The following is a 26,616-nucleotide window of genomic DNA, read 5'->3' as shown; positions in this document are numbered from 1 at the left end:
AAACATGATGCAACCAAATCACCTTGCGTTTCATCGAACCAGTAACATACTGCATCATGACTTTATAAATTATACATTGTAAAGTTATGAACAGACAACTTTGTTTTATAATAAACTGCACTTGCACTTAAAAATGGAGCTACTTTCACGGCCTTTATTCCATGGTGTACACTGTGCAGCGCTTCTGCTGCGCTCCTTCCTTGTCAGCATCTATTTGCATTCTTGCTTGCTCTTTCTGTTCTGTGTATTGTTTCCACACGCCTTCACTCAAGTTACCAAGCCTGTAACTACAACACAAGTTAAACTGGTCTTTCTTGGAGGAAAATAAGCTAATATTACCATCTTCTAAAATCAAGGTAAGGTAACCCGACTTAATGGTGAAACCTTCTCTGCATGACATTTTTCCACATAGAGTCCATACAGCTGTTGCTTGGATTATAGAATTGGCCCAAGGTATGACTTCGAGAAGGATTTCCTGCAGTAATGCGATGGAAGTTTCAGAAGAGTGTCCAGAATTCTTTCGTGATGGTTCTCTCATCTTTCTTCTTCATCTGTTTGATTCGAGGTGGTGACGATTCTGTTTCAGGACTCATTCCATGTGTGGAATTACCCAGTCAATATCGGACAGTCCATTCGTTAATCCCAAGAGTATTGAGAAACATCTTTTTGCATAATTTATGTTTCCTCAGCTCATTTTTCAAATGATAAATGAGCGTCCCTTTTCTACAGGATTTGCCAGTGTTGTTCCCTGGATGTTTGTTGGAATTATGTCCACAAGGTTGATAACGTAAACCTTCCTGTGATCCCATGACATTGTTTCCCAAAATGTGTTAAATACTGCCCACCTATCATCAACAGAAAACTGATGACACTTCCTTTGAACGGATTTCTGGCACATCTTCGAAGTACATGTTGGACCTAATTTTCGTGCCTCTCTTGGAGTATCGTGAGAGATTTTACCAATTCGACTTCTTTTGTATCCAATATATGCCTGTCCACGCATTCTCAGAATTTTATTGGCATTTTTCGTCCAATCTTCAGGATGTAGTTTAGACTTCCTTTTCCTGTCACTGCTTACATCACCATAAAATTCTTGGCCTTCACTGTCAGCATCATTATTGCTCCCATGATCTTCCAATAATTTATCCAGAGCGTTTGGCAATCAATGAGCACCATTGCATAGCAATGAGTGTGAAGTACTGTCGTCTCTAGTGACTGTGGTTTAATTTTGAGCATAGTTGGATACAGCCACTGACGTTTCTAGATGGAAAAATATGTATAAATTAATTTAAGCAGACAAAGATCAAGCTCAAATTCAAGTATTTATGAGAACAACGGCATGAGTAATACTATTAACAATAATCCCAAGGAAATTTACCTGCGTCATTAGATGTTGCAGCAACAGTAACTGAGAACCCCATATACGAAATTAATTTTTCTTCGGTTACGACTTTTCTCACCTGTTGTTTGTTCTGCATTTATGGGAGATTCTACAAGAAAGGGGACAGTCTAGAAATCTTTGGCAGAAATGAATGAAGCACAGAATGAGTGAAGTGGAGGAGTTCTCATTTATATCACAATAAGACACTTGCGGTGCTACTAACATTCAAAGGTGAACAATCAAACAATTTTCTTACCACTGTCAGTCACTCTCAGAAACGATTCACCGCTTTCATAAGCCAATTTCAGCTGAGAAACAATTTCTTCTTCAGTAAAAAGATCGTCATCTTTACCACCGTCCATTATCACGAATGAAGCTACAAGCATGGAACCACGGTCGAGCACTGTGAAATACGTAATAAAGTAAATGTGATTTGAGACTTTCTCGGCGTATTCCATTCGTGAAATCTTCTCGGGTGATCAGCCGAGTAAAGGCGTCGTCTTCTCGCAACGTTTCGAAGGGTTTCGTACCCATCATCTTCAAGCGAAGTGTCGAGATGCTGTGTTGCGCGGTCCTATAAAGGCTCCTGGACCAGTGACTGATTCCGGGCGCCGACCAATCAGGTACCTGCGGAATCGGCCGCCGCGCCAGTGCTGGAGGGTTCGCGGCGCGGACCGGGCGTCGAGTCCCTGCCGGTTCCTAATACGTCTGTGGCCGCTACCGTCTTCGTGCCGGAGCGTTCTCTTCTAATTAGAAGAGAACGCTCCGGCACGAAGACGGTAGCGGCCACAGACGTATTAGGAACCGGCAGGGACTCGACGCCCGGTCCGCGCCGCGAACCCTCCAGCACTGGCGCGGCGGCCGATTCCGCAGGTACCTGATTGGTCGGCGCCCGGAATCAGTCACTGGTCCAGGAGCCTTTATAGGACCGCGCAACACAGCATCTCGACACTTCGCTTGAAGATGATGGGTACGAAACCCTTCGAAACGTTGCGAGAAGACGACGCCTTTACTCGGCTGATCACCCGAGAAGATTTCACGAACGTAATAAAGTAGTAACAATGTGCTGTGGCTGTGTGCACTTTTGTATTTACGTGGTATTGTTTACAGTATCCATAGATTGTAGATACACGGTATTTAAATTCTCTATACTTCGGCGGTATTGCCATCTATTTATTTGCTGTGTGACATATGCGGTATTGTTTTAGATAATTTTTTCATGTTAAATACGTAAAAATTTGGCATTATGGCGTTAAGAGCAGATGTGTGTACAGTCAATGACATCATCTCACTGAAAAACGAAAAATCGGCAATTTCTCTGTTACGTGGTATTGTTTCTTCATCGGTGGTTTTACAGGGGAGCATAGAACTGTTGACACCATTGTTTCTGTTCACGCAGTTTAACAATGCTTCTCTGTCATGATAGCACCTTGTAAGAAACATGATAACAGGTTCTACACAGAAGTCGCATTCCACTGCTGTAACACATTCATTTACTCCATTTCTTTTGCTGGTTTTTATCTCTATTTCAAATTCACATTGTTAATGAGTGCCTAATGTAGGCTAGATAAATTAAGATTCAAATTACTTTTACATATTAACTGGAAAGTCAATTCACTTCTTGATTATGTAGACTTTTGAACCATACAGCCCCTTTGTTGTTTCTGAGCATCTGGTGAAGTTAAATATGTTATTTCTTATTCTTCACTAAATATTACAATGCACAAAACATTCGGTAACAGTAAGATATCAGTAAAGTTATACATTTAGTGTGCCTTCAGACCTATACATTAATATTTCTTGATCGTGTTGTACATCTCCCCTTCATGCTTGTTTGGTTATGAGAGCAGTTCTAACATGGTGAAGTGTTTCTCATGTTAACAACTCTCTCATGTTTGTAAGTACATCACGTCACATGAATATTGTTATGCAGCACTAAACATTAGGTTTAGGTCTGTCACAGTTCTAGAAATATTCTTGATACAAACACACGCGGGACATACGCCACTTAGTGCAGAGGTATTACGGAATGTGAAATTGCCACTATTTTGGAGGATCAATGGTATATGATTTCCTTTTAAATCAAATGGAACCATTATTAGTCCATTGTGACATGACTGGAAGCTGGTTTAAACGCCAATAGGCTTGCTACAACATATTAGACAGGCTAATATGTTGTGCTTTTGGTACTTCCGTGTTTTTGTGCAGCCTTATATGTTGTAGATTGCTGTTATCACTTTTAAGACTTAGATGCTGGGTAACATTGTCAGAGACTAACCTCATTATATTTGCAGATCATGAGAATGTTGTGCTAACTAAAGAGATGTGTATAGTTTTGAAAACGGTTGCTAATTATACGGCAATTATTTAAGTCACTGAAACATTACTAAACTATGAAAGGACTTACCACAGTTCAAAATCTGAGAGATAATTACCCAGAGAACAGAAGTTGATGTTACACTATTAAAATCTTTGGAGTAAAACTATGTAATGATGTCATTTAGACAGCACTTAGTGCACTACTATTGAAATGTTAAAAATTCATAATCCATTCCACTTCCATCCATCCATGATACAGGGACTGAGCTTTAAAAATTACTGAAGGATGTATTAAGGTGCTATTTCTTGCAGCTGCAAATATGACTGACACTGATGATGATGGAAAATTCGTTATTCTTTACATAGATTCCAAGTACATATCCCTACATTTTCAGCCAGCCAAACTACAAGTTAAGTTAAAGTATAATTGAAAACTTGGCTTTAGGTTAGTGACAAGGAATTGCGAATGTGTTATAAGTCTCCTTAAATTAAAGCAATGTGATCTAGATCAATACTTACAGATAAAAGTTCAGTATAAGCAAATTCAGCATTGGTTATTTGCCACAGGATAAACATAAACTATGTTCATAATTACCTTTCTAGATTAGTTTACTACTAACCTAGAGAAACTAATTTTGATTAATGTTCTCATATGCCTTCTTACATGGTAGCATAGAACTGTTGACCCCATTGTTTCAGTTCACCCAGTTTCACAGTACTTCTCTGTCATGGTAGCACCTTGTAAGAAACATGACAACAGCTTCTACACAGAAGTCGTGTTCCACTGCTGTAACACATTCATTTACACCATTTATTTTGCTGATTTTTACCTCTATTTCAAATTCACGTGATTAATGAGTGCCTAAAGTAGGCCAGATACAATTAAGATTCACATTACTTTTACATATAAACTGCAAAGTTACTCACTTCTTCACTATATAGACTTTTCAACCATACTGTCCCTTTGTTATGCCAGAGTATCTAGTGATGTTCAGTATGTTATTTCTTATTCTTCACTACATATTACATTGCACAAAACATTTGGTAACATTAACAGATCAGTAAAGTTATACATTTAGTGTGCTGTCAGACCTATACGTTAATATTTCTTGATCATGTTGTCCATCTCCCCTTCTTACTTGTTTGGTTATGAGAGCTGTTCTAAGATATTGAAGTGTTTCTCATATTAACAACTCTCTCATTTTTGCGAGTACATCATGTTTCATGAATGTTGTCATTCAGTGCTATACGTTGGGTTTAGGCCTGTCACAGTTCTAGAAATGTGCTTGATACAGACACACATGGGAGATTCGCCACTTAGTGCAGAGATATTGTGGAATGTGAACTTGACACTATTTTGCTGGAAGGATGATGTATTATTTCCTTTGAAACCAAACAGAACCAGTATTAGTCCATTATGATATGACTGGAAGCTGGTTTGAATGCCAATAGTTTTGCTACAACATATTAGACATGCTAATGTGTTGTGTTCTTGGTATTTCCATGTTTTTTCCAGCCTTATATGTTGTAGATTGCTGTTGTCAGTTTTACTACTTGGATGCTTAGTAACATTGTCAAAGACTAACCTCATTTTATTTATGGACCATGAGAATGTTGTGCTAATTAAAGAAATGAGTATAGTTTTGAAAAAGTCACTAATTATATGTTAATTATTGTAGTCCCTAAAACATTACTAAACTATGAAAGGATTTACAACAGTTCAAAATCTGTGAGAGATAATTACTCGAAGAAAAGATGTTGGTGTGACACTGTTAAACTCTTTGGAATACATCTTTGTAATGAAGTCATTTAGACAGCACTTAGTGCACAACTATTGAAATGTTAAAAATTCATAACCCTTTCCACTTCCATCCATCTGTGATACAGGCACTGGGTTTATAAATTACACAAGGATGTATTATGGTGCCATTTATTGCAGCTGAAAATATGACTGAAACTGATGATGACGTAAAAGTCATTATTCTTTCTTGAAACTTACATCCTCTCGTAGTTAAAACCCTTCACCAACCAGTGTCATTAGTGAGTTTTGTTTCATCAAAATGGACTATATTTGAGTATAGCACTGTAGTTAGTTCCTTTTCCAGCGCAATACAATAAGCAATAATTATGCCAGGTGACATTGCTAGTATTGCTTGCTGTACGTTTTGCTGTATTATTGAGGCTAGCTCATTCTTATGACATTATAAAAACTGTAAACTGAATTTATAAACTGTAGAGTGCAGCAAACAGTCGTCCTTTTTTGATTTTATTATGCAAATCCAGATTTCAGTTAGGAGCTAGCCATTCTCAATGCACTATTTTTTTTATGTCAATGCATTTACGGTACTTTTTTTTCTTACCTTTTTTTTTTTTTTTTTTTTTTTTTTGTGGGGGGCCGTCAGTAACAGTTCTTTCAATATTTAAAGAACAGTGACTGATGCCCAAACAACAGGGAGTTACATGCATTGAGAATAAAATATAGAGAATTGAGAATGGCTAGCTACTAAGCAAAATCTAGATTGGCATAATAAAATCTAAAAAGGATGACTAATTGCTGCACTCTATAATTTATAAGCCACATACAGTCGCTGAGTGCATCCACTTTCCAAATGGAAGGTAACTTGATGTTCACAGTACTTCATTTTGCAGGGCTTTACTTTATATTTTGTAGTGATTTTATCTTGGCAATCCAAAAATTCACTTAATATAGTTGTAATTGAGTTTATAGGATAGCCCCAATCACCAGAGTTTTGGATTCAGTTTGAAAAATGTTTTCTTATAGAGCCCTTTGTCCACTTTTGATTTCATGCAAGCAATATTCTTCCAGAGCCTGTAGTGAATACTAGAATGCAGTCCAATTTTTTTTACAGTTTTCTTACACTAATGCCATTTATATTGATCACAGCTTCTTTACGCTTTTCAGTCATGATTTTAGTGACCTCCACTAACTGCCCTTTACTTCGTTGACATGATAGAAGGAATGCCCATAACAAACACTACCTACTAATCTACTGCATATAAATACATATAATAAATACACCATTATTTATTATTCCTCTAAGGACAAAGTCACAACTGTTTCCAAATAGTGTGGTTCCTAGAGAAACTGACAATCACTGTTTCTATTTGCCCCACAAATTCCAAGAACATATTCCTACATTTTTCGTTGCCCATACCACAAGTTAGAGTAAACTGTACTCCAAAACTGAGCTTCTGGTTAGGGAAATGGAATTGCAAATTTCTTTACAAAAATGGTTCAGATGGCTTTGAGCACTACGGGACTTAACTTCTGAGGTCATCCGACCCCTAGAACTTAATACTACTTAAACCTAACTAACCTAAGGACATCACACACATCCATGCCCGAGGCAGGATTCGAACCGTCGACCATAGAGGTCGCACGGTTCCGAACTGTAGTGTCTAGAACCGCTCAACCACCCTGCCGGCATTCAAATGTGTTTTACTCCTGCTTCAATTACAACAACATGATCTAGATTGATACTTGCAGATAGAGTTCAGCGTAAGCAAATTCAGTGTTGGTTGTTTGCCACACAATACACAAAACATAAACTGAAACTGTATTCATAATTTCTCTGCTGAAATGTTAAAAAATTCTTTACCTTCAATGTATGTTTTAATAAACATTTGGGGCATAATGGAAACAATGTGATACTTTCCTCATTTTTATTCCATGATGCTGCACTGTATTGTGTCTTGGGATGACATCCAGTTCAACTTAAATGTGTCCAAGCCCAGAAGCATGTAATACAGTTTATGGATTGTTTAGACAGAATAGTGTGCAACATAAGCCTGCTCAAAAGATTGGGTGTATTGATTACTACTTTCAGTGCTTTTTTTCATAAAAGTAAATGTCAGAAATAATTTATTCCAGTTTCCAACCAACAGCTCAGTTCATAGAATAAGTACTACAAAATAACAGAAATCTACTAGAAGTTGATAATAAAAAGTTTGGTGGATAATCACGACCAGTGTAAGAGATCCTTACGTTTTTTAGTTTTGGCCAACTCTTTCTAATCCACAGGGGCATTTATCATCATAAATAACTATTATATATATACATAGTGATAATAACAACAACATGTAATGAAGTTATATGTATCATTTCACCTCTGAAGGCCTTATGTAGACCAATCCAATTACTGTAAGTAAATATTGTAAGTAACTGTCGTTGGAAGGGAAATAGCTGTAACAACCAAGGAATAATTTACACTTCATTTACATGTTCATGGCAGCCATTGTATTAATTTGTAAATGAAAACGTGTTAAACTTTTTGAAGTGTCCATGTCTCTTCCATTCACTTCTCTGTGACTGTAACAAATTTACAGAAAATCTAAGCATATAACTACCTCTGTGATATACACATGTACTACCATACTACACTCTGCTGAAACATTCTCCAGACAGCACACCCAATGTTGTATCTAGAAAATATATAGAAAGGCATAGCTAAAATGAGAGAGCATTTGGAGGGTATTTTTGATATTGAATGAATAAAAGTGCGTATATCTTTGATTAAATGAAATACTTGGACTAACTGGATTGAAAATATATGAAATTTGTAGCTGATTCATGTCTTGATAGAATGTACCAGTATGTTGGTATAGGTAATTAGTGAGATCACAATACGAACCTTATTTAGTTACCTGTCTCTTTTTGGAAATATTTACTAACAGATATTATACATAAAAACAAAGATGAGGTGACTTACCGAACAAAAGCGCTGGCAGGTCGATAGACACACAAACAAACACAAACATACACACAAAATTCAAGCTTTTGCAACAAACTGTTGCCTCATCAGGAAAGAGGGAAGGAGAGGGGAAGACGAAAGGAAGTGGGTTTTAAGGGAGAGGGTAAGGAGTCATTCCAATCCCGGGAGCGGAAAGACTTACCTTAGGGGGAAAAAAGGACAGGTATACACTCGCACACACGCACATATCCATCCACACATACAGACACAAGCAGACAATCTTGTGGTTAGGAGCTATTTGTCATAACCATCACTCATCATAATACATAAACACTGATGAGAATTTCTTCAGCAACCAATATTCAAACCAGATACTGCTGAATGGAGTGCCACTACACTAATTTGTGTCAGTAACCACATCCAGATAGGTATGAATGTAAGGAGTGAACTGCAGAATAATTTAGTTTTTCTTTACAAAATCATGACAATATATTGTAATAATATTATTCATCTGATTTGTACTATGTTTGTGCACCATAGTACTGGACATAATAACGTGTTAACTACAAACAGTAAAATGAAATGTGAGTAAGTAGAAGCAGCTGTATTGGATTCAGTACAGTACTGAGTTCTCTAAATGAGCTTTTTGGTCAGTGTAAAACGCTTATTGTTTCTCATGTTCATGGTTTCTCAGCAACAGTCCTCACACAATACTTATTGTGTGTTTATAAATGGACAAATAAATCATAAACACTTTCCCAAATTATTTTAATATTGTATCACAGTCCCGTTATTAAATTCGTTTCATACGGTTTAGTCCACTGCTGGCCTTGGCCAAGCGATTTTCTACTTCTGCAAAAAGATTTTGAGTAGTTGTCAGGTATTAATATTGCTGACATTGTCTAAGAGGCGCAATATTTTGGCAAGCGAACTTCTTCCCATCTTCAGGCTTTCCTGATAGATGGGTGATATCTGCTAGGTGTCACCTCTATAAGCCCTGTCCCCAACCTCCTGCTGGCACCTACTGGTGTGGAAGTGGAGGAAGCAGGGCCTTCATTAGCGCCATGGGTGGGGCTAGATTTGGATCTCTGCTGGCATGCTGTCAAAACTTTTTTGTCCTCTTCAGTTATCATGATGGGAAAGGGCATCAACGTAGACTGCCACTGTGGCCTGCTCATGCTCAAGGCTGGGTCCCAGGACTTTGCTTAATTGAAATCTGCTGTACTAATTTATTAGTCAGTTAATCGGTCATTTAGTTGTATCTCTACAGTATGTTTGGGAATACAATTCCAAAAGATTACAACAACTTGGTGTCGTCACAATTAACGGTACATTCATGGGAGATACAGTACTCTCCCATAGCGAATTTTGTCAGCTGAATGCTGTCTTTGAGGAATTTGTGCTCAGTGCATCTCTCCTGTACTGTCTGGATAGTCTGGCCTACATACAGTTTCCCATACTGGCAAGGTATGTAGAACCCCCCCCCCCCCAGTTTCTGGAGTTCTGGGTCATCTTTGACTGATCCTAATAAAGTTTTCGTCTTGGTTGGTGGACAGAACAGGCATTTGCTGTTGTGTTTCTGGAGTATTCTTCCAATTTTGCTGATGTGTTCCCGACATATGTGATAACTGCCATCACAATCACTTTACCTTTGACTTTGACAGGCTGGGGTCTTCGCTCCTTTGATGTTAAGGCACATTGTATCTTATGTCGACGCCAACTGTGGGTGGAGCGAGAGGAATTCTTGTGTTGTATATCATGTCACGTTTACAAACAGAAGTCGTTTACCCTATTAGAGGATGACGCATACAGGAGAACTGAAGACTTTGCTAGTAACTGGGTGAAGAGGAAGACCCTTGAGCTTCTCCAACACATATTCCCAGACAATTATACAGTGAAGAAACTTCATCCATGACCAGCCGTGCCAAACAGACTTATGCACTACCTAAAGTCGACAAATAACAAATATTTCTTTGTCCAGGTGTTAACAACATTGGCATACCTACATATGAATTAGCGAAATACCTGAGAACAATGCTCAACCCCTTTGTGGGAAAATGCCTACACCACATACAAAATTTGGCATATTTCATTCAGCAGCTGCAGAACTTTCAACTAGACTAAGAAGACCTCAAGGTGAGCTTAGAGGGGGAATCTCTCTTCACAAGGGTGCATCTAAGAGACTCCCTAAGTATTATAGAAGAAAAATTTGCGGCAAAGCTAACAAAGTTGTTTGAATTCACCCTTACAACAACCTACTTCCTGAATGAGATTTTCACTCTGCAGCGGAGTGTGGGCTGATATGAAACTTCGTGGCACATTTAAACCGTGTGCCAGACCAAGACTCAAACACAGTACCTTTGCCTTTCACAGGCAAGTGCTCTACCATCTGAGCTACCCAGAAAAGCTTCTGCAGTTTCGTGACGTGTGTGATAATGTCCTCATTGGCGTCATGTTGAACACGAAAAAATACATCTATCAACATGTTTAGACGTTGTGTACTGCTTCATTCGAATCGTGCATGTAATTTACCCTCAATTTCACTTGCATGGGTGCACATTTACATGAGCTCGGCAACGGATTTTCCTAACGCACTTGCTAGTAAACTTACTGCTTTCGCATTGTCTTCCAACCACTGCTGATATGCCGCCTTTTTGCTCCGTGGTTTCATTGTGTGGCAATTCAGGGCATTTGTATGTACCGTTAACCACGTCTTCAAGTGCAGATGCTCGCAACAGCATCGACACGTGCCACTTCCAGTCCACCCAGTCTTCAGGTGCTTCGAGTTTTTCCACTTGTATTTTTTGCCATTTTCGTCGAACACACAAATAACTGACAAATTCACTTTATTTTAGTCATGAGCAAAAGCAGTTACTTCATGGTTATAGGCATGTGGTCTGGGCCCAAAACCTGCCAAGATTATTTGTTGAAAACGGGCTGCGAATAGCATAAGCCCTGTTTCACACTGGGACACTGGCGATGGTCACCAGTGATGGTCACTGGTGACTGTGGTGAACACTCTCGGATCACTGGTGTCTGACACCGCAGGTATTGCCAACTGATTAATTAGTGAAGTGGACTCATACAGGAGTAGCAACTAAATTTCGCTAGCCTTTTATGGACCAAAATATAAGGTACTAAATTTGAAAAAAGAACATACAACTTACCAATGTTGTTTTTCTTATCCATGCTCTTCTCATTGAAATCAGGCTCAAACTTGGTTATAATATCTTGCCACACATTAGTTTTCATCATTTTATTGCTATAGTCATCACTTTTCACATCCCAAATAGGACAGCTTTTCTGCTTCACTTACAAAATCTTCCGTGTTAATCAAACCTAAACTCATGGCTACAGTCTGTACAGTATAGGGTACAAGAATATTTTGCATCACTGTCTCAGAAATGACTGCCTGTCTGTTGGCAAATCTGCAGCACTGTGTCTGTGATCAGTGTTCCAGTGTGAAAACTCCAATTCAAATTAATGCGTGTCTGGTGGTGACTGCTGTACAGTGATGTTGTCTGTGACATGTGGTGAGGGTGAGTCACTGCTGGGTCACAGTGGCTCCATGAGGCAGCATAGTGTCCTGGTGTGAACGCTCCAGTTCAAAAGAAGGTACCTCTGTCGGTGACCGGCGCTGGTGACTGTTACCAGTGTCCCAGTGTGAAACGGGCCTAAGATTTACAAAACCATGGTTCCTCACAGATAACCGTTACACACACACACACACACACACACAGACGTTCAGTTTTGTGACAAAGACGAACACCTACCGTTGTACTGTCCAAAGATTCGATAGTACGAACATAACAAAGACATGAAAAATTCGCATCACACAGATATTACACTACATTTTATTGACAGTTTCCACTCTGATGGTCTGAATCTATGGATTTCCCTAATAATTACAACAACATTTACCATTCGTACATCCAGTCAATCAGATAAACAAACAGCAACTGGCATTCACACGTTCAGGTTTATTCGGTACAGCTCGTGTTACGCTGTCCTATTTTGTCTGTGGGAAAGCTATGTCTTTCTAAATATGACAGGGATGCCCCAGGCAGAAGCATCATGTACACTATGCACATATTTAAAAATTACTTATGATTCATTCAGATGTTAACTTCGAATGTGCTCAAATATGTTTAAAACCAATACAGATGCATTTTAAAATAATATGAATAATCGATAGATCACTGTGCTTTGGATGCTAGGCGCTTTACGAAACAAGGTTTTTTTTCTACTAGAATATGAGTTTGATGCCCTCTGAAATTGCAGCCCAGGGCAGACACTCCGGTTTGCCTGGCCCCCTCCTTCATGCCCTTAGACCCAGGCCTGCATAGCAGGACACCTCTGGTTTTCATTCGTGGTGCCCTTACAGAACACAGTGCTATGTCAACGATATTCTACAACACATTTTGATGCTATTCATGGCAAGCCATCCTAGGCTTATATTTTCAGAAGACAAAGATTACCTGCATATGTAAAGAGTTTCTGCTGTCTGTCTTTGTGCTTGACAAATCCTACCTTGGCCACCAAGGTCACCAGATCTCTCCCCAACTGAGAATGGTTGTAGCATTATGGGCAGGGCCCTCCAACCATCTCAGGATTTTGAAGATCTAACACACCAAGTGATCAGAATTTGGCACGAAATTACAATTAAATCAATACAATGAAATGAATACCCTTAGCTGCATACAGCTGTTGATATACATCAACTGGGACAGTTAAAATGTGTGAAATGTGTGCCCCAATCGGGACTCGAACCCGGGATCTCCTGCTAACATGGCAGACACTCTATCCATCTGAGCCACTGAGGGCACAGAAGATAGTGCTACTGCGGGGATTTATCTCTGGCATGCATCCCATGAGACCCACATTCCCAACTTATTGTCTCGCGCTATATTCGTAGCGCCCCTGCCCATTACACTCATTACTTGTGACTTTACTGATTCCCATAAAAGTTCTGGCAATGCTTGTGCATCCACACAGAAGATGGTCAAATGGCCAGTGAACCTTAACTATACATATGAAGATGGTATCTGTTCTTTCGGACACATCGAAAAAAACAGATACCATCGGTGACTGTGCAGCTCATTAGAATGAAATTACAATTAAATCAATACAATGAAATGAATAATCTTAGCTGCATACAGGCGTTCATATACGTCAATGGGGGACAGTTGAAAATGTATGACACGACCGGGACTCGATCCTGGGACCACCTTCTTACATGGCAGACTCTCTATCCATCTGAGCCACCAAGGACACAGAGGATAGTGCGACTGCAGGCACTTACCTCTGGCATGCCTCCTGCGAGACCCACATGTCTGAAAGAACAGATACCATCTTCATATATATTTAGTTAAGGCTCACTGTCCATTTCACCATCTTCTGTGCAGATGCACAAGCATTGCCCGAACTCTTACGGGAAGTGGTAAGGCTGCGAGTAATGAGTGTAATAGGCAGGGGCACTACGAATATAGTACGGGACAATAAGTTGGGAATGTGGGTCTCACAGGAGACATACCAGAGATAAGTCCCTGCAGTCGCATTATCCTCTATGTCCTCAGTGGCTCAGATGAATAAGAATAATTAAAAAAGATGGATAGAGTGTCTGCTATGTAAGCACGAGATCCCGGGTTCGAGTCCCAGCCGGGGCACACATTTTCAGCTGTCTACGCTGACGTATATCAACATCTGTATGCAGCTAAGGGTATTCATGTCATTGTATTGATTTAATTGTAATTTCATTCTAATGAACTGCACGGTCAGCTATGGTATCTGTTCTTTTGGACATGACCGAAAGAACAGATACCATCTTCATACATATTGAATTTGGTACGATATACCTCTGGAAGACATCCAACAACTCTACTAATCAACGTGAAGCCAAGTAACTGTTTCCATAAGGGCCAGAGGTGGACCAACATGTTATGGACTTGCTCAATTTTTGAAGCTCTTTCTCTTGAGCAAGCCAATTTTTCTGAAACTGTAATCATTTGTTTGTACATGTACACCACGTCAACGGATTTCCACCCCATTGGGATAATTAATTTATGGCGAGTCTTTTTTTTTTTTAGTGTCTTTCTATAAATTCCCTGCAATCTATACATAGTACTATACTATACTACAAAATATATTTATGAATTTTGGTATCTTTAAAATGACTAGAGTGAATATTGTTAGGATAATTTCACAATATTCATTAAATTAAAAATTAAATGTTACAGTTTTAACCAACAACTGAACACATCTTTTTCAAAATTTTCTCAGCAAAGTACTTGTTTGTGCAAGTAAATCATTCCCCTGTTTGAGACAAATACTGCATTTCTTACAGTAAAGACAAAGGCTCATACTGCTGTTTCTATGATGATTGACCTATGGTCTTGGGTAATTGCATTGAAGATAGCTGTTGCAATATAGAGATATTACTTCCGTTGCCATGGTGAATCTAATAGAATGGCATGACAATCAAATAAGGGTGAGCTAGAACTGAAATATTCTTGTACAGGTTCACAAGCTGCCCAGTGTATGGAACTCTCCACCTAAGATCGTGCAGGCACTGAGATTTTCTCATTTCACTGTAACACGGATCTGCCACATGTATTTAATCTTTTGGAAGACCATCACACTCAAACTCTGTGTATAACAACATGCTGCTTCCTATAATGCATTGTAACAGCCACTGGAGAAGCCACAGTAGAGAAAATTTCTGGTTCCAATACTGGAAGAAACAATCATTGGGCAGTCACACCGTCTGAAACCAGCAGCTCCCTTTGGGATGCACAAGCTACCAGTGCAAATCTGATTAGGAGAGGAGAGGAACGGAGATTTTCGGACCTTAATATGGTACCCTACCTGCCTAACCAGTCATGTCATTTCAGTTAAAATTCTTTGTAGGTGGCTTTTAATTTGCTAGTGGGAAGGGATGTGAGACTTTGCTAGCTTCATCCTGGTGTGAAGTGCTTTTTTTCATATAAATCTGTTCTGTGGCTAATTATATGTTATCTTCTTTCAAGGTCTGTACAGTCTAGAACCAGTATCCAAATGAGGCAAAATTGTGATGAGCACTGAGGCAATCATCCCACCAATGCACCAGATTGAAGACACCCATTTGCCAAAATGCTTTGTCCGGTTGCATATAGAAGTCTGTAACTGCCTGCTGCACATCCTTCCCCAACAGAACTATCAACCCTTCAAGGACTCTTTTAAGGGGTTATAGGGTGACTGCTCAAGTGTCTCCCACTTCAGTTGGCGTAACTTCTGCATTACGACATTTGCAATATGGGGATGTGTGTTATCATGAGGCAGCAGCACCTCCTGTTGCAATTTTCCGTAATGTGTCACCTTAATTGCATGCTGTAATTTCTACAGTGTTGCACAGTGCCAGTCCCCAGTAATGGAGATGCCAAGTTGTCTGTGATGGATGAAGCTGATCTCCCAGACTGACTGGCGTCTTGTGAAAAATTGCGACCAGCATAGAACATGGCACACCATGCCACACAATTGGTTTTTGACCAACATGCTGCTGCATGCACATTTTTCATTCTCTAATTGATGTTTACCAGTGTTTTTCCTTCAGCAGTCCAAAACAGAATGAAAACATATTGGTCTCATTTGTATGCAGTTGGAATTAATGTCACCATAGTTTATGGTCCTGTTGAAAACTGTTATATACCCACATCAGATTCACGCTATGTTGCATACATCCTGGAGGAACAACCTCAAACCCAAACTTTTTTATTCCTATTATATATTGCTGGTCTATGTCACAGTTTAAGTTTGAATTTACTGTTTCAAAAGCAACATTGTTATTAATATATGTACACGTATAATGTTGAGCACACTTTATTTTGGGAACAGGTTCTGCAATGATTCTCTAGATTTGTCACAAAAGATCTCAACACAGCAACCTGCGGTACTCTATGTTTGATACTAGTAATTTTTGGATCTGAAAGACCCACTGTTATGTAGATCAAGGAACACTCCTGTAACATACTACTCGTTCTCTATGGCACATATTGTTTCATCTGTTAATTGTGCTGTGCCTAATTAAGTTGACATGTTTCTCATAAGGCCATTCTGATTTTCAGATATTAGATTGTGTTGGCTCAGAAATGTCATTAAGCCAGTATAAATAACTTTCTCAATTATCTCAGGAAAAGCAGCCAAGTTTGATATAGTTCAATAGTTTTCAGTTTTAGATTTATCATGTTTCTGGGAAATGGTAGTTATTTGTGCTATCTTTAGATCGTCTGGGAACTACCTGATTCAATTTCATTATTTACTGCTTTGGCCATCGTTTCAGATATGTTTTATATGCATTTTTTAATGTGTGGGTAGAGAATCCATGATAGCTTGTCCATTTTATATCTGTTAGTGACCATGCTATGTCTTTTATTTCCTTGCTGTTAGTTGGGACAAAGTATATGCTTCGTTTGAATGGAATGTCCTTGTATGTATGCTGAAGATTGTTGATATGTTTACTGATGGACTTTACAATGTAAGAAAAGCACTCATTAAGAACATTTGTGACTTGATATTGACATTTGATAATACTCTGTCTATAGTCACTAGTTGATTTGTCCTTATAACCCCCAAAGATAAAAGCTGTTTATATCTTTCTAAACAGCTAAGCCAGTGTCAGTAGGGTTTCTTAACATTGTGACTGGATATTTGGTTTTAGTTTACAACAGCATAATTTTGCACTAACGATGATAGTTCTTAAATTCTACCTATTATTATTGCTATTCCTTAGCATTACAAATTGGAAAAGTCTAAATGTTTCTCTCGCTGTTCACTTCAGGGCTTATGCAGCTTCTTCAAACTTTTTTCCAGTCATTCACTGGCAAGGTCAGTTCTGGACCTGAGACATCAAAGCAAAAATAAAAATCTGATGAAAATTCCCTTTAATAAAGTCATCATGAGTGGTTCTTCTTGCCTTAAATTGTTTCTTTTTGCTGCTGATGTGAACATTTAAAGCTTATACCTGTACAGCATGATGGTCAAGAATGGCAAACTGCAGAACTAATGCACTGAAGTAAAGTGAGACATATTAGTTATAATGTTGTCAACTCATGATTTGATGCTATCGACCTCTCTAGTGAGTTCATTTATCAGGTAAGTTAAGTTAAATTTAGCTAGTATTTGCATTAGTTTTTCTGAGCTAGGGTCATTAGACAGTCAGTCAATATTTAAATCTCCAGTTGGTAAGATGTTAGCCAACAGCCTTGCTGCAGTGGTAAAACCGGTTCCTGTCAGATCACCAAAGTTAAGTGCTATCAGGCTTGGTTTGTACTTGGATGGATCACCATCCAGGACTGCAAAATGCTGTTTGTAAGCAAGATGCACTCAGCTCTCATAAGGCCAATTGAGGGGCTACTTGGCTGAGAAGTAGTGGCACCAGTCACAAATAAGGACAACAGTCAGGAGAGCCATGTGCAGACCACATACCCCTCTGTATCCACATCCAATGATGCCTGAGGGGTGAGGGTGACATTGCGGCCAGTCAATACTGTTGGACCGTCAAGACCTGTTGGGACAGTGTTTTTAGTATGTTGTTAACTCATCCATTTTTATTGTAATGTATGCTGTCTATGCCAACAAACAGGTAATTAAGAACTTCAAAGGGTATATTTATGCTACCACCTAGAGGTCGTCATAAGCCTACAATAATTGAGTTCTCTTCCCCCACTTGTAGTTATTTGCTGCTAGTTCTATTATGTGCTCTGTACTGAAAGTACTTACATTGGTTACATTATAGTTATTACATCTTGGTGCAAAGACAGCTAACCCACCACCACAGTTCTCTTTTCTGCTGAGGGCAGAGGAAAAGTTCCTTTAGAGTGGCTGATGTACACTGATTAGGTCATCTGTATACCACTGTTCACTTATAACTGAAACATCACTTTTATCAATCACTGCAATGATATCCAACTTATTGTACTTATTGCTAAGACTCTGAAACTGTCATTGAATTAATTTGAATCTAAGTTTGGAATGCTGAACACTGGTTGAAGGTGGCACTCTTCCACATTGCTTGTTTTTAAGACTACAAAAATTCTACCACATTATATTAATTATGATTTCTCCTGCTGAACCACACAGGATGATTTAGTGCTACTAAGCTGTCCAGCAGCCTTTACAAGTTTCCCTTGCTGCCACCAGTGGCTGTTTGTGTGGCGGATCCTACCTGGGTGGGTTGTGCAACTCCATGGCAATGGACTTATTACACCATTTTGTGCAAAATTTTTTCTAACATCCTCAATAACTGATTTTCTGACAACCTTTTTTACCTCTTTTCTTCATGTACATACCATGAATTGTGTGCATGTCCCTTTTTAGATTCCTGATATTTACCAGAGACACATTGTGAAATTTAGTATGTATTGTTTTTAAGCCTATAATTTGTTTCATGCACTTCCTAGTTCACAATAGATTGTTCCATTATATCATGTCTCTGTGGAATATTAACAACAATTATGTTACTGCCAATTAATATATTAATTGTCACTTTCATGTGTCTGATTGCACAATTTACTGGATTTTTAGCTACATAATTTACACCTCCCATGATAATGAAGCAATTATTTGATGAGAAAGATTCACTATCTTGTGTACACAGCTTCACAGCAGCAGAAAGGACGGCTCCACGTTGAATGTAAGCCACAAGTATAAAGTCATCTTGAATACTTATGTTGTCTTGCATTGATCTGTGAGCATTACTGTCTCCATATATTAGAAAGTGGCCCTTCTTGTATTTCTGGTTCTCCTCACTTCTTCTACTATTTTCTTGGGATGGTTTCTTGCATACAGCTTCACAGATTTCACTCTCATTACCATGGACATTTTCTTTACATTCACTCATTATGTCAGCACATTATGTTAGGACTTGGTGTTTTTTGAACTTATCAGTGGCACCTTTTTTTTTTTCTTTCAAAAAGTCTGAATGGTTGCTTTTAGTTTGTGCAGATTTAAACAGTCCATCTTCAACTATTTGACCAGGAATCTGATACCTGTTTGGAATAATAACAACCAGAAAGCTTTCTTGGTTTTTGATTTAGGCCTACAGACATTCAGCAGGCAGCATTGATCAGTTTCATTTAATGGTTCATAAAAGTTGGAGTAGCAAAAATGTACTGGTCCAAGTTGGAATTTAACATGCCCAGTAGTGTAATATGCTAAGAAAAATTATGATGATATGGAATTTCAGTATTAATTGTCTCATAAGTTAATTAGTTTTATGAAAATTGGAACGTGTTATTGCAAAGTTGGAATGCCAGTCTTTCTAATTGTGTACATATCATTATATAAATACACAGACTGGCTCACTAGAAATTTCACATGGTGAACTGTATTATTATTTTTAATCATTTATATCTTTTGATTAATGGATTTTACAGTGAAATTAAATGGAGCATTAGAATTGGCACATTGAAAATATTAGCCTGAGTAATGAATTTAAGTGTGCTAAAGCATGATTAACATTTTGAATTATTTCAAGAATGTACAGAATTTGAATAATAAGTAAAAAATGGTCATTATCAGGAGCCAAAGTTAAAACAAGTGGAATAGTTCCAGTTTGAAAGTAGCATTTTACATAAACTGATATTCAAAACTTCATGCAATAAATATTTCAAAATAACATTCCCTGGCCATAACATGACATAACAATAAACGCAAATTTTGAATCAAACAAGGTACATAATATTTCTGATTTCCTGGAATATTACTTTACATTTCAGTAGCTTGAACACTCTTTTCTTGTAGACAAAAAGTTATTACAATTATAATGCAGAAATGTATCAGTAATCATAATATTCATACACTTCTCATTCATGTTTCTCCTCTCAGCTGTCTATACACTTTCAAAAGTGTTTCTGCCCACAGCCTTCAAAGTTCCAATGTGTGCCCATTTCCAGGCACTCCTGACGGTGTCCATGGCTACACTCATGCTCAGCACATAATTACAAAAAGGAATATACAAAACAACTGATATTAACAAAACAGTACATCTGAATCATTTATTTCTGAAACAACATTTCTCCACTGAGTCACATTTACCAGTAAATATAAAAGGGATTCTGTAGGGGATAATATAGTGAGGAGAAATATGAATTTGCTTTTCGTTTATCTACCGCTGAGTGCAAATATTTTAATGGCCTGTTCGATAACATGAGGCCAATACAAGAGACTGCTGTTACTGCAATAAACAGTAATAATTTAGAAAAAAAGCAGTAAATCGCTTTTAATAGCCTTTAATGAATTTAGAATCTCTATATTATACTACCAAAAAAGTTTTAAATTTCCGCCCAGTGCCAGGAACCTTTAGTAACAAAAGAAATTAATATTGTTTATGACTCACAGTTTTCGACACAGGACATTGTGGTTGAAGAAAAAAGATGTTGATTTTATGGCACATCTGTTGCATCCTAAAGCTACACAAATGTTAGAAATTCAATAAGAGATGTGGGCATAAAAAATTCTTATATTTGTGTATGGAGATTTATCAACTTAACTAGTCACCAGCTGTTGTGGAGGATCTAGTTGGTAGTTGATTATAAAAGTCATGATACTCTGTTGGTATGTATGGGTGCAATTTCTTGATGTCAACTAATTAATTCCCATATACTTCCACATAGTTCTGAGAGTAAGCAGGAGAACATGGCAACAATGGACTGTTGTTTGTACAAAGCAACAGATTAAAATAATGAGGAAAAAGTCCATCAGTGAAATTCTTTCCTATGACATGATCCTCTTCACACTGAAATTCTATAAATTTACTGATATGGACTGTTACTTTCTCATTTTTCTTTACTCTGCTTCCCATAGATTCCTCTGAAAGTACTGATTTATTGAAGTATTTTGGCCACCAAGTAGGAAAATCAAAAATGTCTGCTGTTCATACCATTTTAAAAGTCAATTTGTTAGTCTTGATAGAAGCTACTATTAATTCTACACATCATCTCGATAACTAAAATCATCGCTGTATGGCACAAAAGACTGGACACACACGAGAAAATATTTCTGTACATTTTGAAATCTTCCAGCAGTAACGAGGTTTGAGAAAAATCTGATAACAGTGATCTTTTTTTCTGGTCTGGGTACCCATCAGAAAATATATGTAGGTACTTAATAGAACTTGGTAATGCATTAGTAATGTAATCTAAGATAAAAGAGCAAATTTCATTTAGATCTTCCTTAGTCTGCCTCGTGATATATCAAAATTTCGCAGTCTTGTCCCTCATGTTGATGTGGGTATTAAAGACATTAATGGTGAGCTGCCTGCAGTAGAATGCTTCCTGTGCTGGTATCTCTGACAGCTGCAGATTCTCCATATAATCTGCACATCTTACACACATTACACAGGGTTTCCATTTTGCTTGTGAACTTCCTGTTTTCCTCTTATGGACTATATACCCTGCTGGTGCTAACATTTTTCACATACATTCAGTGATTGACTTTTCAACTGTTCTGATAACTCCCCACAAGTGCAGTAGTACCAGTTGTGGCTTCCTAACCACAAAGTTGGAAACCCATTTTTCAGGCTCATCTCCATGAACATGTCATGTATTATATTGATATTAAGCATCTCACTGAAATATTGTAAATCTCTTGATGTATTATTTACCTTTTTTGTTGGATATGGGTGTATGTGGCCCTCAACTAATGTGCATATGTGCCCTGGTGTTGCATTTTCTGACCTATTTTTATATCTCATGTCCTTTGGAGAATTTCTAAAGTAAACAAGTTGTAATACGGTGGACATGAATTTTTGTCATGCCATGGATATTTTGAAATGCCCTGGTATTTACTTGACATCTTCAGGAAGTTGATGATATATAATATGTAAATCTGTGGCAGCACTTGTGAATATATATATATATCTTGTTCATCTTTCATTTGTTTGCTGTAAAAGTTTGTGAATATCTCTTCGTGATCCCTCTCTGACACAACTCCATAACAATCCCTTATACACCTATAAGGAAATAGTAATGATACAGTTTTTGCCATACCGAAGCATTGTTTTCAGCAGTTAATATTCCCCACAATGAACTGATAGTAAAACTTCACCATACTCACTTGCACACATCTCTGATTATCTTCTTTGAGATGACCATAGAAGAATAGTTGATGTAAACCATTTACTTTTGCTTTATTTATGTATTTTCATTTGTACGTGATATTTTTTACTCCCTTTTTGCATTTTTTCACTTTGAACAAAACAGTTTCCTCATTATCAGATGGCATGCCATGTTCCCCATAAATAAACATCAGATGATGCTATGTCCAGGGACCGAAGGGGCCAGTGGCCTCTACTGACAAGTCTTTCTGGGCACACACTGGTGATGTGGGCCATACTTCATTTTGATGTGTGGGCAGCTGCTCCATCTTGTTGGTTACTGCATATAGCATCTCTGCATCTGTTGATTGTGTGCAGAAACAGTCAAAAGATGTCTAGACATTTGGCACTGTTTAATGTGTAATGGAAAAATATGTATCGAGTAATGTACATGCCAGACAACGCAACCTGTATAGAGAAATTCTTCACACAGAAAATGTGGACGATGATTGATGGCAGTGACCCAAAGGTGTTGGTCTGTTGGAAATGTTGCACTGCTCGTATGTGGCCTGCCATTGTCATGTGGAAGAAGAAGGATCTCCATGTGTGTAGAAACTCTTTGCATTTGAAACTTGATTACAGCATGTTCGCTCTATGAACTGACATAGTTATGTATAATACACACTGCCACATTACACACCATAAGTTGGAGCCCTGTAGCAGAGGCGGGCTGCAAATAAGTAGACTAGGAAAATAAAGATTCAGAGTGTTAATGATGTTTGTTTTATTTAAAAACCTGTAAGAATTTTCATATAAACAATTCAGGGACATTAATTTGCAACATTTTTTCATTATTTCTAAGCTGTAGGAAATACCTCTCTGCCTTTTTTTCTTAATGAAACATTTAAAGAATCAATATTAAATTGATGCTTGACCTTTGTTGACATAATACTGACTATGGTAATATCTAATGAGATTAGTACACTGAGAATGCGAAATAGTTTGGGTGAAGATAAGTGTTAAAGGTGGATCAAACATGCTTATATGACACTTTTATAGAGACCATGCCTCAGCAACAGTTTCAGCACAACAGCAGAGAGGACGCTTGGAAAATATTTTGTATAATTTCCTTGGTCATGTTATAAATTTTAGTGATTATGATGAGTAGTAGAGACAGAGAATCACACAAAATGTTTCTAAGTGCCTTGTCCAAAAATTAATTTGAGAATTAAATCAGAGAAATGACTCATGGGGATGATATTATAGACCTACTGGTGACAAACAGTCCAGAACGTTTCAACTCATTTAGTGTAGAACATGGTATCAGTGATCATAAGGCCATTACAGCATGAAAGGCGGGAAGATCTTTCTGTGTAGGAAGAGCGACAAGAGACAAATTTCAGATTACCTGGCAAATCACCATTAAAATTTCATTCCCAACATTGACATCAGTGAGCATCAGTGGACAAAATTTGAGAACATCATGTATTATACTTTATACAAGCATGTACCAAGCAGAGTTGTGAGGGATGGAAAAGACACACCATGGTTTGACAACTTTGTTAAGAGGTTGTCAGAAAAGCAAAGAGAACTTCGCTACAGATTTAAATGAAGCCAAAGATGCACAGACAAAAGAACATTAACAAAGCCAAAATTAGCATAAGGGGGACTGTTTATGAAGCATCAACAAATTTGAAAGTAAACCACTGTCCAACAAGTTAGCAGAAAATCCTAAGAAGTTATGGTCTTACTTTAAATCAGTAAATGAATCAAAACCATCTGTGCACACACTCTACGACCATAACTGTATTGAAACAGAAATCAGCACAGAAAAGCTCAAAATATTGAATGTCTTTGTCCAAAACTGTTTCTCAGAGGAAGATCACTCTCTAGTTCTTAATTGAAACCATTGCAAAAATGACAGATATCAAAATAAGTGATAGAAAAGCAACTGAAATCATTCAGCAGAGAAATTTTTCTGGACCTGACAGGACACCAATTCGATTTTCGATACAGTATGATGTATGAAACAACTTTCTTTTCACCTGTCTTGCAATTGGCGTGTTTCATCCAAATCTCGTCATCGGTTACTATCCGATCCAGAAATGAATTACCATGTTTGTGATAGGCCTCCAGAAATGTCAACGTTGCCCTCATTTGCTGTCCTTCATGGTGATTTTGAGCACCCATCATGCACAAAATTTATGGCTAGCTTTTGTGTGACAGTTTCAAACAACAAAGTCCGCAAACCTTGAGGAAAAGAAAGCAAAAGCTCCGTTATTGTGAAGTGACAATGTTCATGAACCGTTTCATCAACTGTAGTGACAAGATCGTCAGTCACAATGCTCGGGCGTGTGCTCTTCTCTTCATCATGAATGTTGGTTCGTCCAATTTTAAACCTAATGCACCATTTCTGGATGGAACATTCACTCATTATGTTGTTTCTATACACTTCACCCAGTTCACGATAAATTTCTATAGGTTTTAGGTGTTTTGCCAACAAAAATCGTATCACAGACTGCACCTCACAATTGGGGGTATTTTCGATTGCAGCACACATTTCAAATTCGAATATAAAAAAAACCACACATGCAGAGACGTTCCCTTTCTCATGGATGGATGCCGACTGAGCTGCCGAAGACGCACATACTACAGTATACGAGATCGGCAAGCACTTTGTGGCATCAGACGGAAACTTTCCCTACTTTCTGAACAGCCTGTGTATCTAGGAGTATGTGTATGAAATGATTTGAAATGCATCAACAACAGAAAATTAATCATAAGTGCGGCAGATACAAGTCTGAGATTCATTGGAAGAATCCTCGTGAAATTTAGTCCATCAGCAAAGAAAGCAGCTTACACAACACTTATTCAAACAATACTTGAACCAACAGCATGATATCTGTGCCAGGTAGGACTGGTAGAGAAGATAGAGTACATCCAAAGAAGGGTAGCACATTCTCTTACAGGTTCAGTTAGTAAGCACAGTTGCACCTTGGAGATGCTCAGCAAACTATAGTGGCAGATGCTGGAAGAAAGGTATTCAGCATCACGACACAGTTTACTGTTAGAGTTGGGAGAATGTGTGAAGTGTACATTCTGGAGGAGCCAGCTGAAATATTTCTTCCTCCTATTATCTCACAAAAAGACTGTCAAGGTTAAATTAGAGAAATTTGAGCCCAAACAAAGGCAAACCTGTAATCGTTCTTCCCATGAATCACGTGCAAGTGGAACAGAAAAAGGGAGAAGTGACACTGATACACAAAGTTGCCTTGCTGAGTATAGATGTAGATGTATATTGTCACGTATTTCCCACTTGTCCTTCAGTGAATGTAAATTGTGCTCCTTCCTAAAAATAAATACACAAAAATATTTATAGGGAAATAAAGTAGGCTAAAAACAGTGCTAATGCCCCATGTTCAACATGAGGGTAAAAAACTGCTAACCCTTAAACAGACTTATTATTCGTTTTCCTTTTGTTACAAAGTAAAACTAACCAGTGACTGTAACCACCTTTCAGGTGCTTGTCGATACAGATTTAATTTTTAAACTGCCACCATTAAAGACTCTGCAATGTGTAGTTAGAGCTATCTGTAATTCTTATAAAGTTAGCTGATGGTAGAACAGTGCTAAGCCACACTTGGGGTATTATCAACATCCAATGAATTTCGTTGTGCATAAACAGGATCTGCATCACTGTCAACAAAAAATTAATTTTTGTCAGTATCATTCTTGCCAAATTTACATGTCTTTGCTCTTCCACTTTCCTCCGCCTACCTTTTCAGCAGAAGTACAAACCACATAGAGGAAGAAAAGAATTCAGTAAACTGGAAAAAACTGTAAATGGTAGAATTTCCAGATGATGTTATTGTTGTCATTAGTGCCATCTTCTTCAATCCAAAGACCAAATGGATCAACTGTCCACTCTGGTGTACCCTGTGGAAGCCTCTACATATCTTTTTAACTTCTGCAACCTATATCCATTCTAACCTACTTACAGTAGTCAGACCTTGGTGTACTTGTACAGTTTTTATCCAATACATTTCCCTCCATTACCATACTGACTTGATGAATCCTTGATGCCTAAAGCTGCATGCTATAAATCAGTCCCATCTTTTGGTAAAGTTGTGCTGTTA

The sequence above is a fragment of the Schistocerca americana genome, chromosome X, assembly GCF_021461395.2.
Source record: "Schistocerca americana isolate TAMUIC-IGC-003095 chromosome X, iqSchAmer2.1, whole genome shotgun sequence".
NCBI lineage: Eukaryota > Metazoa > Arthropoda > Insecta > Orthoptera > Acrididae > Schistocerca > Schistocerca americana.
Note: the sequence above shows the minus strand (reverse complement) of the source record.